Raw genomic sequence first — 13,199 nt, forward strand, 5'->3', positions numbered from 1 at the left:
AGGCCAGGGAGGTTTGGTTGTCAACTCTTATCTCTGTGGCAACACTCCCGGAGGAGTCACACTCTTAGTCCTGTACTCATCTGTGAAAGCAGGCTGATAAGAAACGCCCTGCCACAAATAGACGGCAGCTGCTTCAGATGTCTCCCAAAATCATCGCTTCACTGACATCGCTAATAAAAAAGGAAAAAAAAAAAAAAAAAACCACACACACACACACACACACACACACACACACACACACAACAGAGCGACATATTAAGCATCATGCAGAGGCTGAATCAGCTAAAACACTGCTGCAGAAAGGTTTCACACTCCACACTACTCTCAAATTTAACTTCCTTTTCAATATTGTTTGTGATTAAAACAAAATGTTTTTAGGAACAAGTTTGTTTAAGGGATGGTGTGTGTGGTTTCGCAAAAACACTGGAAACAAAGGCAAAACTGTGAGTCTGACTTTATGCAAATGTATAAAAATCCAGGAACTCTTCAGAAGGTGGTTCATCTCTTCACATGAAAACATCAGAATAATCTAGAAGGTAGAGAGGAAGTTTTGGGAAAGAAGTGCTGATAGAAGTTGTTGAAACTTACAGGAACAAACTTTTTTCAGTTGATCCTGGTAAAAGCTTCAGCATCCACATCCCTCCCTTAGATAAAAAAAAAAAAAAAAAAAAAAAAAAAAGCTGTCTTTGACCTTCTTTGAGCACAGATAGATGATGCAGCTGCAATTATAGTTAAATACTCCATTTCCATAACCATTATAAAGTGTGGTAACTAACTTCTTAAACCTAACCGAGCAGTGACTCGTGTTCAGGTTTACCTCATCTGTGATAAAAACCAAAGCCTGGATTAAAAGAAATCCAATTTATATTCATGTCTTGGTTATTTCTGTAACTTCTGAGCAAAGTAATTTAAAGAATATTGCTAAATGGATGTACCATTTTGGCCAATCTTTGTCACAAGCTCTGAACCAGGAGAAACCGTTCGGGCTGAGGTTTGAATCCACGGGCCAGGAGTCGTGTAAGTGTTCATGATGAAGTTAATCTGCATGTTGGACACAGAGGGAACAAGTCATAAAGATTGAACCTTTGCTGGACACTTCTGCTGCCGGGTCTTCTGTTTGTATTAAATGGATCAACAAATGACAGATGAAGAATGAAGATTCACCATGCTGCTATTTACTGACATTCCATTCAATTAAATGTTATTTTCATCAAAATAATTTAAAATAATTAATAAAGTGCTTTTTTTTTTTTTTAAACATTGATATAAATATCCACTGAAATTTAAATAAAATAGAAATTAACTTTACAAATTCAATTTCTATCAGTTTTACTTGAATAAACTGCCTTTCAGGGAATTATTGTATTTCTCCTTTCCTGGCTGTAAAGCATGTCAAATGTCTCATCAGCACAACTAGAAGACAAGAAGTTAAGTTTCCTCAAGTTGTTTTTAGTCAACATGATGCAGAAGCTTGTTACCAGAAACATGAGCATGGGGTGTGAGCTAAAAGTTCACAATCTAAATGTGAAAGAATGAGAAAATAAACTCACCAGTTGTCTGCCAGCAGCTCTCTAATCATCAGGAGGAAGAATTGCTGTCAGATGGGTGTGGGTCAGTCCCCTGGTAGGAGATCTGTTCTCTCTCTAACCAATCAGGGAGCTGAGTCCACCCCCTGTGAGGCTAAACAGCCTGTGGATGTCTGCATGTGTGCAGCTGCTAACTCTTCTTGCATCATCTGTTAAAATATCTGTGTTTATTCATTAATCCTGTGTTAACATGGATGCTGTTGATTTGCAGTCGTAGCATTTAATTCCAAGCTCTGCAAGCTTTCACCAGAACAAGTTTAGTGTTAAATACAAAACAATCATCCAGGACTTGATGGACCAAAAAAAGAAAAAGGCTTGTAAGCAAATGTGAGCATCTGTTTTTCAGTTCCTGTGTCATTTTGAGATGGTTTGTCTTTGATTCAGCATGGTAAACGGTTCTCTGTGTATATGTGGGTTTTCTCTGGGTACTCTGGCTTCCTCCCACCTTCCAAAGACATGCATGTTAACTGGTTACTAAAAATAGTCTCTAGGAGTCGTGTGAGTGGTTGTCTGTCTCTTTGGTTCCGCAGTAGACTGGTAACCTGTCCAGGTGTCCCTGCCTCTCACCCAGTGACTGCTGGGATATACTCCAGCTTCCTGCAACCCTGAATTGAACTAAGCGGTTGAGAAAATGAATAAATGCTTCCAACTAATAAGTTGCTCTTCAAGCATCAGTGAGTTAGTGTATTATAATGTTCGTGATCATTTGCAGATACTGGCTTTAACAAGACACATTTTTAGCTTCCAAGTAAAGCCTGAAGCAAGATAATCCAGTTGCACAATAAATCTGCAAGACATATTAGCTGTTTACACTTGATAGATGCGGACCACTGGGGTGGAGATACAAACCGGATTCCAAAAAAGTTGGGACACTTTAGAAATTGTGAATAAAAACTGAATGCAATGATGTGGAGGTGCCAACTTCTAATATTTTATTCAGAATACAACATAAATCACAGGTCAATAGTTTAAACTGAGAAATTGTATGATATTAAGGAAAAATATGCTCATTCAAAATTTCATGGTGTCAACAAATCCCAAAAAAGTTGGGACAAGAACCTATTAGAGGCTGGAAAAAGTAATTTGAGCATACAGCAAACACCTGGAAGACCAATCAGCACTAATCAGGTCAATTGGCAATATGATTGGGTATAAAAAGTGCTTCTCAGATTGGCAGTGTCCCTCAGAAGCCAAGATGGGTAGAGGATCACCAACTCCCACAATGTTGCGTAAAAAGATAGTGGAACAGTATCAGAGAGGTGTTACCCAGCGAAAAATTGCAAAGAGTTTGCAGTTGTCATCATCAACTGTGAATAATATCATCAGAAGATTCAGAGAATCTGGAAAAATCTCTGTGCGTAAAGGTCAAGGCCGGAGAACCATACTGAATGCCCGTGATCTCCGGGCCCTTAAACGACACTGCATCAAAAACAGGAGTGCTACTGTGAAAGAAATCACAGCATGGGCTCAGGAGTACTTCCAGAAACCATTGTCAGTGAACACAATCCACCGTGCCATCCGCCGTTGCCAGCTGAAACTCTATTCTGCAAAGAAGAAGCCATTTCTAACAAAGATCCACAAGCGAAGACGTTTACACTGGGCCAGGAGTCATTTAAAATGGAGTGTGGCAAAATGGAAGACTGTTCTGTGGTCAGACGAATCACGTTTTGAGGTTCTTTTTGGAAATCTGGGGCGCCAGGTCATCAGGACCAAAGAGGACAGTGACAACCCAAGTTGCTATCAACGCTCTGTTCAGAAGCCTGCATCTCTGATGGTATGGGGTTGCATGAATGCGTGTGGCATGGGCAGCTTGCACATCTGGAAAGGCACCATCAATGCAGAAAAATATATTCAGGTTCTAGAGCAACATATGCTCCCATCCAAACGTCGTCTCTTTCATGGAAGACCCTGCATTTTTCAACAAGATAATGCCAGACCACATTCTGCATCAATCACAACATCATGGCTGCGTGGGAGAAGGATTCGGGTACTGACCTGGCCAGCCAACAGTCCAGATCTTTCATCTATAGAAAACATTTGGCGCATCATTAAGAGGAAGGTCAGACAAAGAAGACCCAAGACGATTGAACACTTAGAGGCCTGTATTAGACAAGAATGGGAGAACATTCCTATGTCTACACTTGAGAAGCTGGTCTCCTCAATGTCCAGACGTCTGTTGAGTGTTGTAAGAAGAAGGGGGGGTGTCACACAGTGGTGAAAATGGCCTTGTCCCAACTTTTTTGGGATTTGTTGACACCATGAAATTTTGAATGAGCATATTTTTCCTTAATATCATACAATTTCTCAGTTTAAACTATTGACCTGTGATTTATGTTGTATTCTGAATAAAATATTAGAAGTTGGCACCTCCACATCATTGCATTCAGTTTTTATTCACAATTTCTAAAGTGTCCCAACTTAGACTTAGACAGACTTTATTCATCCACAAGGGAAATTCTGTTGTCACAGTAGCTCAGAACAGCAATAGAGGAAGAAATAGAAACAGCAATAGTAGGTAAGAGAGAAAAAAAAGTAAATAATAATAATAAAATAGGTACTATCCATAAAGCAATCTGGAATATGTACACTTTTACAAAGATAAAAGATAAATAAAACTAAAACTAAAGATCAAGTAAAATTGGCAATATAGAATATGGAAATTTAGAAATTTACAATATATACAACATGTGACTAAATGCAGTGCCAGTTTACACAGAGGCTTTGAAATGAATGTTAGTTATCTGTCACAAAGTGGGGAGTTATTGTACACATGTATAGAGAATGGTAAGAATGTGTTCTTGTAGCGCTCACTGTGACAGCGCAGCTGTAAAAGTCTATTGGAGAAGGAGCTCCTTTGCCCCTCTACAGTCCGGTGGAGTGGATGAGCAGGATTGTCCATAATAGAGAGCAGTTTGTCCAGAGTCCCCCTGTCCCTCACTGTCACAAATGTCTCCAGTTGACAGCCAACCACCTGTCCAGCTTTGCGGATCAGTTTGTCAATCCGAGAGATGTCCCTTTTGGATGTACTGCTGCCCCAGCAAGCCACAGCGAAGTACAGGGCGCTGGAGACCACAGACTGGTAAAAGATCTCCAGCAGTTTACTGCACATATTGAAAGACCTGAGCTTCCTCAGGAAGTACAGTCTGCTCATGCCCTTCTTGTAAACAGCATTACAGTTGTCCCTCCAGTCTAGTCTGCTGTTCACATGGACTCCGAGATATTTGTAGCAGTCCACTATCTCCACCTCTGAGCCCTGGATGGTGATGGGCTCCACTGGTGTCCTCTTTCTCCTGAAGTCGATGACCAGCTCCTTTGTCTTGTCCACATTCAGGAGCAGATGGTTAGCCTGGGACCACTTCACAAAGTCTGCAATCAGTGTCCTGTACTCCATCTCCTGTCCATCCCCGATACACCCCACCACCGCAGAGTCATCAGAGAACCTCTGCAGGTGGCAGGACCCGGAGCTGTACTGGAAATCAGAGGTGTACAGAGTGAACAGGAAAGGAGACAGGACAGTGCCCTGCGGAGCTCCTACATTACTGACCACAGTATCAGACAGGGTGTTCCCCAGCCGCACATACTGAGGCCTGCCAGACAGGTAGTCAGCAATCCAGGAGACAGTGGAGGAGCTGACACCCATCCCGAGCAGCTTGCCACTCATCAAAACAGGCTGAATAGTGTTAAAGGCACTCGAGAAATCAAAAAACATGATTCTCACCGAGCCTTTAACACTATCCAGGTGTGAGTGAGCACGCTGCAGAAGATAGATGACGGCATCATCCACACTAAGTTGAGCCTGATATGCAAACTGTAAAGGGTCCAGGGCAGATGACACGAGGGGTCTCAGCTGGGCCAGGACGAGTCTCTCAAACACCTTCATCACGTGAGATGTCAGTGCAACCGGTCTGAAGTCATTGAGGCCAGATGGGACGAGCCTCTTTGGTACCGGTACTATACAGGAGGTCTTCCATAGCACCGGTATCTTCTCCAGCTTCAGACTCAGGTTGAAGATGAGGTGCAGGACTCCAGTCAGCTGAGCAGCACAAGTCTTCAGGACCCATGGGTTGACTTGGTCCGGTCCAGGAGACTTGTTCTGACGAACCTTTTCCAGCTGCTTCCTCACCTGGCCGGCTGTCAATGTCAGAGGGGACGTTTCCTCTGTGGGGGTGGGGGCAGGTAGGGGGGTAGAGGTGTTGAGCTGCGACAGGGGGGCAGGTAGGGGGGCAGGGGTGTTGAGCTGGGACAAGGGGGCTGAAGGTGAGGGTTGTTGATTGTCCGTCTGAGTGCTCTGTGGGGAGGTGTGTGTAGACGGTCTAGGAAGTGTGAGTACAGGAGGGGAGGAGGAGGGGGCAACAGGAGGTGAGAGGCTAAATCTGTTGAAATGCAGATTGAGTCGTTCAGCCATGTCCTCTCCACCATCCTGTTGTTTGGCTTTGGTGTTGAAGCCAGTGATGGACTTTACACCCCTCCAAACCTCTCTGGTGTTGTTCTGTTGGAGCTTGGCCTCCAGCTTCCACCCATAAGCGCTCCTACACTCCCTTAGTCTGACCTTGATCTGTCCCTGTATCTCTTTCAACTTGTCCTTATCACCAGACGCAAAAGCCCTCTTCTTCTGATTAAGAAGACCCTTCAGCTGACTGGTGATCCAGGGCTTGTTGTTCGGATAACAGCTGACAGTCTGAGTGGGCACAGCTACATCCTCACAGAAGTTGATGTAGTCCGTGATGCAGTCCGTTAAACTGTTGATGTCCTCCCCATGGTCCTGACAGAGCACATCCCAGTCTGTAGTGCCAAAGCAGTCCTGCAGCGCCTCAGTGGCCCCCTGGCTCCACTTCCTCACAGTTCTAGTGGAAACAGGAAGCCTCTTCACAACAGGGACATACTCCGGTGACATCCAGATAAGGTTATGATCCGATCGGCCGAGGGGGGGCAGGGCAGTGGAGCTGTATGCATCCTTGGAACTAGCATACAGCAGGTCCAAAGTTTTATTGTCCCGTGTGGCACAGTTCACAAACTGATTAAAGGTGGGCAGGACAGAGTCAAGAGAAACATGATTAAAATCCCCAGAAATAAGGACGAGGGCCTCCGGATGTTTAGCCTGTAGTCCTGCTACAGTGGAGTGTAAAGTGTCACACGCAGCAGCCTCGTCCGCTGAGGGCGGAATGTAGACTCCAATGAACTGCACAGACGTGAATTCCCTTGGTAAATAATAAGGACGTAATCCCACAGCCAAAAGCTCAATGTCCGGTGAGCAGACACGCTCCTTCACAGTAATATGTCCAGGATTGCACCACCGCTCGTTCACAAAAATAGCAATTCCACCGCCTTTCTTCTTACCGCTCAGGTGCTTGTCTCTGTCCGCACGTAGAGTTTTGAAGCCGGGTACAGATGCGCTGTGGTCAGGGAAGTCCGCATGGAGCCATGTCTCCGTGAAGCACATGATACTACTCACAGCATACTCCTTCTGAGTCCGGACAAGCGCATGAAGTTCGTCCATCTTATTTCCCAAAGACCTCACGTTCCCCATAAGCACAGCTGGAACTGCAGGCTTGAACTTCCTCCTCCGCTCCTTCACTTTCGCTCCAGCACGGACTCCTCGGCGCTTCTTCCTCTGCAGTTGCTTGGGGATGACTGGCTTAGCTCCACTCAGGAATGGGACCCTGGCCAGAGAAAGAAGCTGTTCTCTGGAATACACAAAGGGCCGGCAGTGCTGCTGGGCCAGACAGCCAAACACAAAAAGCCCAGAGAAAAACCAAAAAAGCAGTTTAAACAAACAAAAACGCCCGAAAAACATGTTTCATGTTTCATAAGGCAGGTAAAGTGAGGAAAAAAGAGAGAAAAAAAAAGACAAAAAGTCAACTCTAGAAGGTGTGAAACCCAGGAGCTACTGTGACCTGCATCCTCTCTCTCAGGCGCCAGGCTGTGATGTCCTTTTTTGGAATCCAGTTGTAAGTAAAATTACATCTTTGTACATCACAACAATCTTTTCCAGTGCTAACAGAGGATTTGTGAAGTTAAAAAGACGTTCTCTTCATACCTGTTAAGTGTTGGCATTTGAAAATTTCTCTTATTTTTAAATTCAACATTTTAAATAAGGTGTACAAGAAATATAAAACAAGTACTTGTTAAAGACCTGCTAACTACTTTCAGGGGGATCGGAATCTTAAAGGCCTACCTTTGTTGACACTGAAATTGTCATGGGGTGGTGGTGAGGAAGGTGTGGACCCAAATCCAGAGATGAGGGAACAGGGATGCAGATTTCAGTAGGTTTATTCTAAACAAAGGCACTCAGGGGACTAACAACAAAGTACAACAAAATGATCCAGCAACTCAAGACTAAAACTGAGGGGATAAATACACTGGGGACCCAAACAAGAAAGAGGTGTACGGAATGAACTAAAACAAGACCAGGTGAACTCAATGAGTAAATCAATAAAGCTAAACAACAAACAAGAGAACCAAACAGGAAACACTACAAAATAAAACAGGAAACCTGAACTAAGGAAAAGCACAAACCACCACATCATGACAGAAATACTGTGGTCATTCCTATATTATAATGTGGTCTAAATGTTACGGCTGGTCGTCAAAGGTAAGCACGGACCCAAACGCAGGACTCACAAAAACAGATTCATTTCCTTTTCAAAAGGAAGAACATAGGGCTGAGGAAAAAGGCCACAGTAGTTCAGCAGAAAAATCAAAACAGGCAGAGCACCTCAGGGATCTGCAGCCGCGGGAAGAGTCCTGAGCTGAGTAAGAAGCTGAAGAACCTGCACCAGCAGAGAGCAGGTAGGAGGCTTAAAAGCAAAAGCTTGATGAGGGAATTGCCTGCAAGTGATGATAACTGTTCTGAAGTGGTCCTTTTCTTTACATGAGTGTTGTTTCACTTTGTATTTCTTTTCTTTTCGGCACGCTCTGGCCTCTGCAGCTGCTGGCTGACTCCAGAGCTGATTATTCACCTGTGTCATATGTCTCACCTGCAGCTCATTCCCTCGTTGACCACCTGCATTTAAACCTCCTACATGCTCACTGCTGGTGCAAGCTCTTCAGTTTCTCCTCTCTTCACTCAGCTCTGGACTCTACCTGCGGCTGCAGATCCTCGGAAATTATTAGCTAGTGTCTTGTTTTTTTTTCTTACAATTGTCTGTGGCTTTCTGCCACAGCCTTTTTTGGTTCTCCTTGTCAAGGAATAAAATCAGTTAATGTGAGTCCTGCATTTGGATCTGTTCCTGTATCCGGCGACCAGCCATAACAATAACGGCAAAGGTGATAATCAGCTCTGGAATCAGCCAGCGGCTAAAGAGGCCCAGAGTGTGCCTGCAAGAAAAAAACAAAATCAACAACAAAATCAGAAATGGCAAGAAAGTCGAATCACAACACTAAATGAACACATAAAAAGCTAAATAAAGCACATTTATTAAGGTATTTTCTGTTCATGTACAAACACATTTTCATATACAAAACTGTTACTGTTTCGTTTACACAGCTTGTCTTCATGTTAAACATTTACATTTTCTTTTAATTTTCAAGTTCACCCTTGTGGCTCTCTGTCTTTCAGTAATGACTTATTATACAGATTTGTTGCAGAACCTCTAACACTTTCTGGGAAGGAGTAAGTGTGGGCTGGTCCAGAGTGGTTGATTTTACAGGACATTAAAGCACAAATAGTGCTGTTATCCAATGACATCCTATTCTGTGTAACAATCTTTGTCACCATACTAAACAGTCTTTCAGAACTGGCATTGCTATGAGGAATGCATAGTAAAGCCTTCATTAGTCTTGGCACCCCACTGAACCTTGGATCCTTCCCTACCAGGCCCCAGAATCTGTCAAGTTTGTCTTCTTGGGGGAGCTGCATGCTCTCTGTCATCAGGTACACAATAAGTTCCTCTCTCAGTTGAGCTTAAGTGAGGATAGTCTGAGGGAACAGGACCCCTTGCTGTAAAATAAAAAGTGTAAACCATGCAAGAAAAATTCCTTCTCATCAATAGAGAGCTAACCCTAACATGTACCTGTCCCTGGAGATGTTGACACATCCCTCAGGAGTGGATCGTAAAGGGGTAAGGAGGAGAACATCTTCTGAAGTACCGCTTCATCAAATTTTCTCACAGATCTCCAACAGTAGAAAAGTGAAAAAATTTGTTACCGGCAGCATTTTAGGCACACGAAGGTGGTCTGAATCAGTGAAATCTACAAACTTTGTAGATTTCACATCTTTTTGCACAAAGGGACAGAAAGTTATTTTGTCAGTGGATGGAAATCAATGTGTAAGAATATCACTTGCCTGACGATGTTTCTGAGCTTCTAGCCAGCACGTGTGTCTGGTGGATTTTTCATGTTGAGCGACATCACTTCTTCCCCCGTGGGCAAGGTCGCCTTAATGCACAGGTTAACCTGGGCTGAACCCCAGGGGCCTGTTATTTTGGGGACAAAATTACCTAAAAAGTCTAATTGTTGCTTTTGAATTCTGCTGTCAATCAGCATCTTATGCACATTTGAGAGAGCTGATTGATCTAAATGAACTTGTTCCCACCATGCCAAATCCCACCCCCCGTGTGCAAAGTCAAAATGCAAATCCCACTTCTTTGACATGGATGTGCAATGGCACATGCAGTCACAGGCACAGCTAAAACCGTAACTGTCATGGCTTGGTGGAAGTGTGGATCCAAAATGCAGTGACGGGAGCTAGAAATGCAGAAACTAGAAGTTTTATTAAAAAAAAAAAAAGTAACTCAACAGAGAGCTAACACAGGAGGCTAACAGAACTAGATACAATGGACAAGTAAACAGAACTGAAACCATCCATCCATCTTCTACTCATGAGGAAACTAATTTCAGCCACCTGTATACGAGATCTCCTTCTTTTGGTCATGACCCACAGCTCATGACCATAGGTGAGGGTAGGAGCGTAGATCTACTGGTAAATCGAGAGCTTCGCCTTCTGGTTCAGCTCCTTCTTCACCACGACAGACCGGCGCAGAGTCCCCATTACTGCAGACACCGCACCGATCCGCCTGTCGATCTCACGCTCTTTCCCTCATTCATGAACAAAATTCCCCTGTAATTGGAACACACCTTCCAGCCCCCCTTCTTAAAAAGGGCGACCACCACCCCAGACTGCCAGTCCAGAGGCACTGTCCCCAATGTCCACGCGATGCTGCAGAGGCGTGTCAGCTAGGACAGCCCCACAGCATCCAGAGCCTTAAGGAACTCCGGGCGGATCTCATCCACCCCCAGGGCCTTGCCGCCAAGGAGCTTATTGACCACCTCAGCTACTTCAGCCCCAGGATTAAGGAGGTCTTTGAAGCATGCCCTCCACCAACCCACATTGTCCTGAACAGCTTCCAACACTTCCTCCAAGGACTCCAGAAAGGGTGGGTACTCTGAACGCTGTTCAGTGCATAAGCACAAACAGTCAGGACCCGTCCCCCACCCAAAGGCGGAGGGAAACTACCCTTTCGTCCACTGGGTTAAACCCCAATGTACGGCGCCAAGCTGGGGGCTGATGAGAATGCCCACACCAGCTCAACACCTTCACCATGAGCAACTCCAGAGTGGAAGAAGGTTCAGCCTCTTTTGAGGGTACTGGTTCCAGAGCCCAAGCCATGCGTCAACTATATCTAGCTCAATCGCTCAATCTCACGCACAAGCTCAGACTCCTTCTCATCAGAGATTCTACAATTAAAATGACGGTTTTACCAAAAATCCACTATCTCTTCTCTATGATACCCTTTAAACCATCCCCTTAGTGGCTTAAGTCACTGGACTCTCACATTTCTAAATTTCTTTGGAAGAACAAACCACCACCATTAGCTTAAAAACTTGACTTAAAAATTAGTTTGGGGTGAGTATGAGTGTGTGTATGGGGAAGTGGTGGAGCATGAGTGTGTGGAGAAGTGAGGTGGTGCATGTGTCGTGGGGTATCGGGGAGTGTGTGGACATGAGGCGGATGGGTGTGTGTGTGGGGGGGGTGCTTGTGTCGTTGTGGTGGTGGGTGTATATCGGCAGGTGCAGGAGAAGTGGTTAGGAGGGGAGGCGATGGGTGAGGGCGTCGTGGAGGGATCTCTCGGGAGATGCAGTGGAGGGAGAAGAAGGGCAGGGATCCGGGCTTAGGGGTGTGGGTATTTTGAGTGACAGGGTGTGGGTGGGTGTAGTGGTAGGGGTGGGATGTGGACGTGTGTGCCTGTGAGTGTGTGTGTGTTGGTGTGTGAGTGCGTGTCATGGGTGGGAATGTGTGGATGTGCTGGTGTGTAAGTGAGGAGGGACTGTGGCATGTCCTCGGGTGGTGGCGTCCCTGAGGGTGTGGGGAGGGGTGGGCCTTTGGTCTGGGGTCTCCATCCGCCTCCCCTTCCCCTCCCCTGCCTTCCCACCCCCTTTGTGTGTGGTTGGTTGGGGCCGGTGGCGGCTCCCTGGTTTGGCTTGCTGGGAACTCTGTTTGTTAGGGCGGCTGCTCCCGGCTTGTCCTGGTCCTTCCAGGCCCTGGAGATGGGGGGCGTGCCTAGTGCCGCTGGTGGCTCATCTTCTGAAGGAAGAACTCAGTTTCCTCTGGACAAAAATCCCCCAGTCCCTTTTCCTTCCCTGCTCTCCATCACACACAGGTAGGGTGTTGGGAGGTGGGCATAGTGTGCTGGGTGGTGAGAAAAGAGTTATGCCTTCGGGCTCCTGGGGTCCTGGTGCCCACATTCTGTCTGCCTTGGGTGGCCAGTGCCCGGCCAAGCCTACTGGGGCCAGTTACCCCTGTCCGTGGGGGACTCTGCTGCCCTCCTGGGTGGATGCATGGCTGTGCTCTGAAGCGGTACGGTTGGGATCTGTGCTTGGGGACGGCTGCCACCTGCCCGGGCCTCTGGGTTCTCCTGGCCTTCCTCTTGCCTGCGTGTGGGCAGGGCCACATTGTGTGGGCGGGGTCACATTGTGTGGGCGGGGCCACCTTGTGTGGGTGGGGGCACATTGTGTGGGTGGGGCCACCTTGTGTGGGTGGGGCCACATTGTGTGGGCGGGGCCACCTTGTGTGGGTGGGGGCACATTGTGTGGGTGGGGCCACATTAGCATGATCACTCCTCTCTGAACACATTCCACTCAGTGACTGTGTCACATGCAGAACATACAGAGTCGCCTGCAGGTTTATTCACTAACAGCAGCTGGTTTTCTTCCTGTGTGTCTGATCTAGCTTGTGAACTCTAGGTTTTCCTGATAGTTGATAGTTTCAACCTCCCGCAGGGGAACATGACTCCAGTGTGTATAGGTGTACGGATGTGTCTGTGTAAGCGCGTGTGTATGCATGCTTATGTACATGCAAATTTATGTATTCTTTTTTTCTCTCTCTCTCTTTTTCTCTATGCGGGGTGTTTTCTGTTTTCTCTTCTTTTCAATTCTCTTTCTGTCCCTGTTCTGTCCTCTCCAGTCCGGTCCAGTGGTCCAAACTTTGTAATACAAATAATTGTGCAAAATAAATAGAAAAATACATTTAAAATCCAGAATATCAAGGGAAGCATCAGTAATTATGCTCTGCAGGTGAAAGCCAGCGAGAGAAGAATGCACAGGGGTGCAACTTGTTGTCCTCCACTGCTCGTTGGGAGAGAACGGCCCCAACCCCTACGTCAGAGGCATCCAACT

This window comes from Telmatherina bonti, assembly GCF_933228915.1.
Source record: "Telmatherina bonti genome assembly, chromosome: 18".
NCBI lineage: Eukaryota > Metazoa > Chordata > Actinopteri > Atheriniformes > Telmatherinidae > Telmatherina > Telmatherina bonti.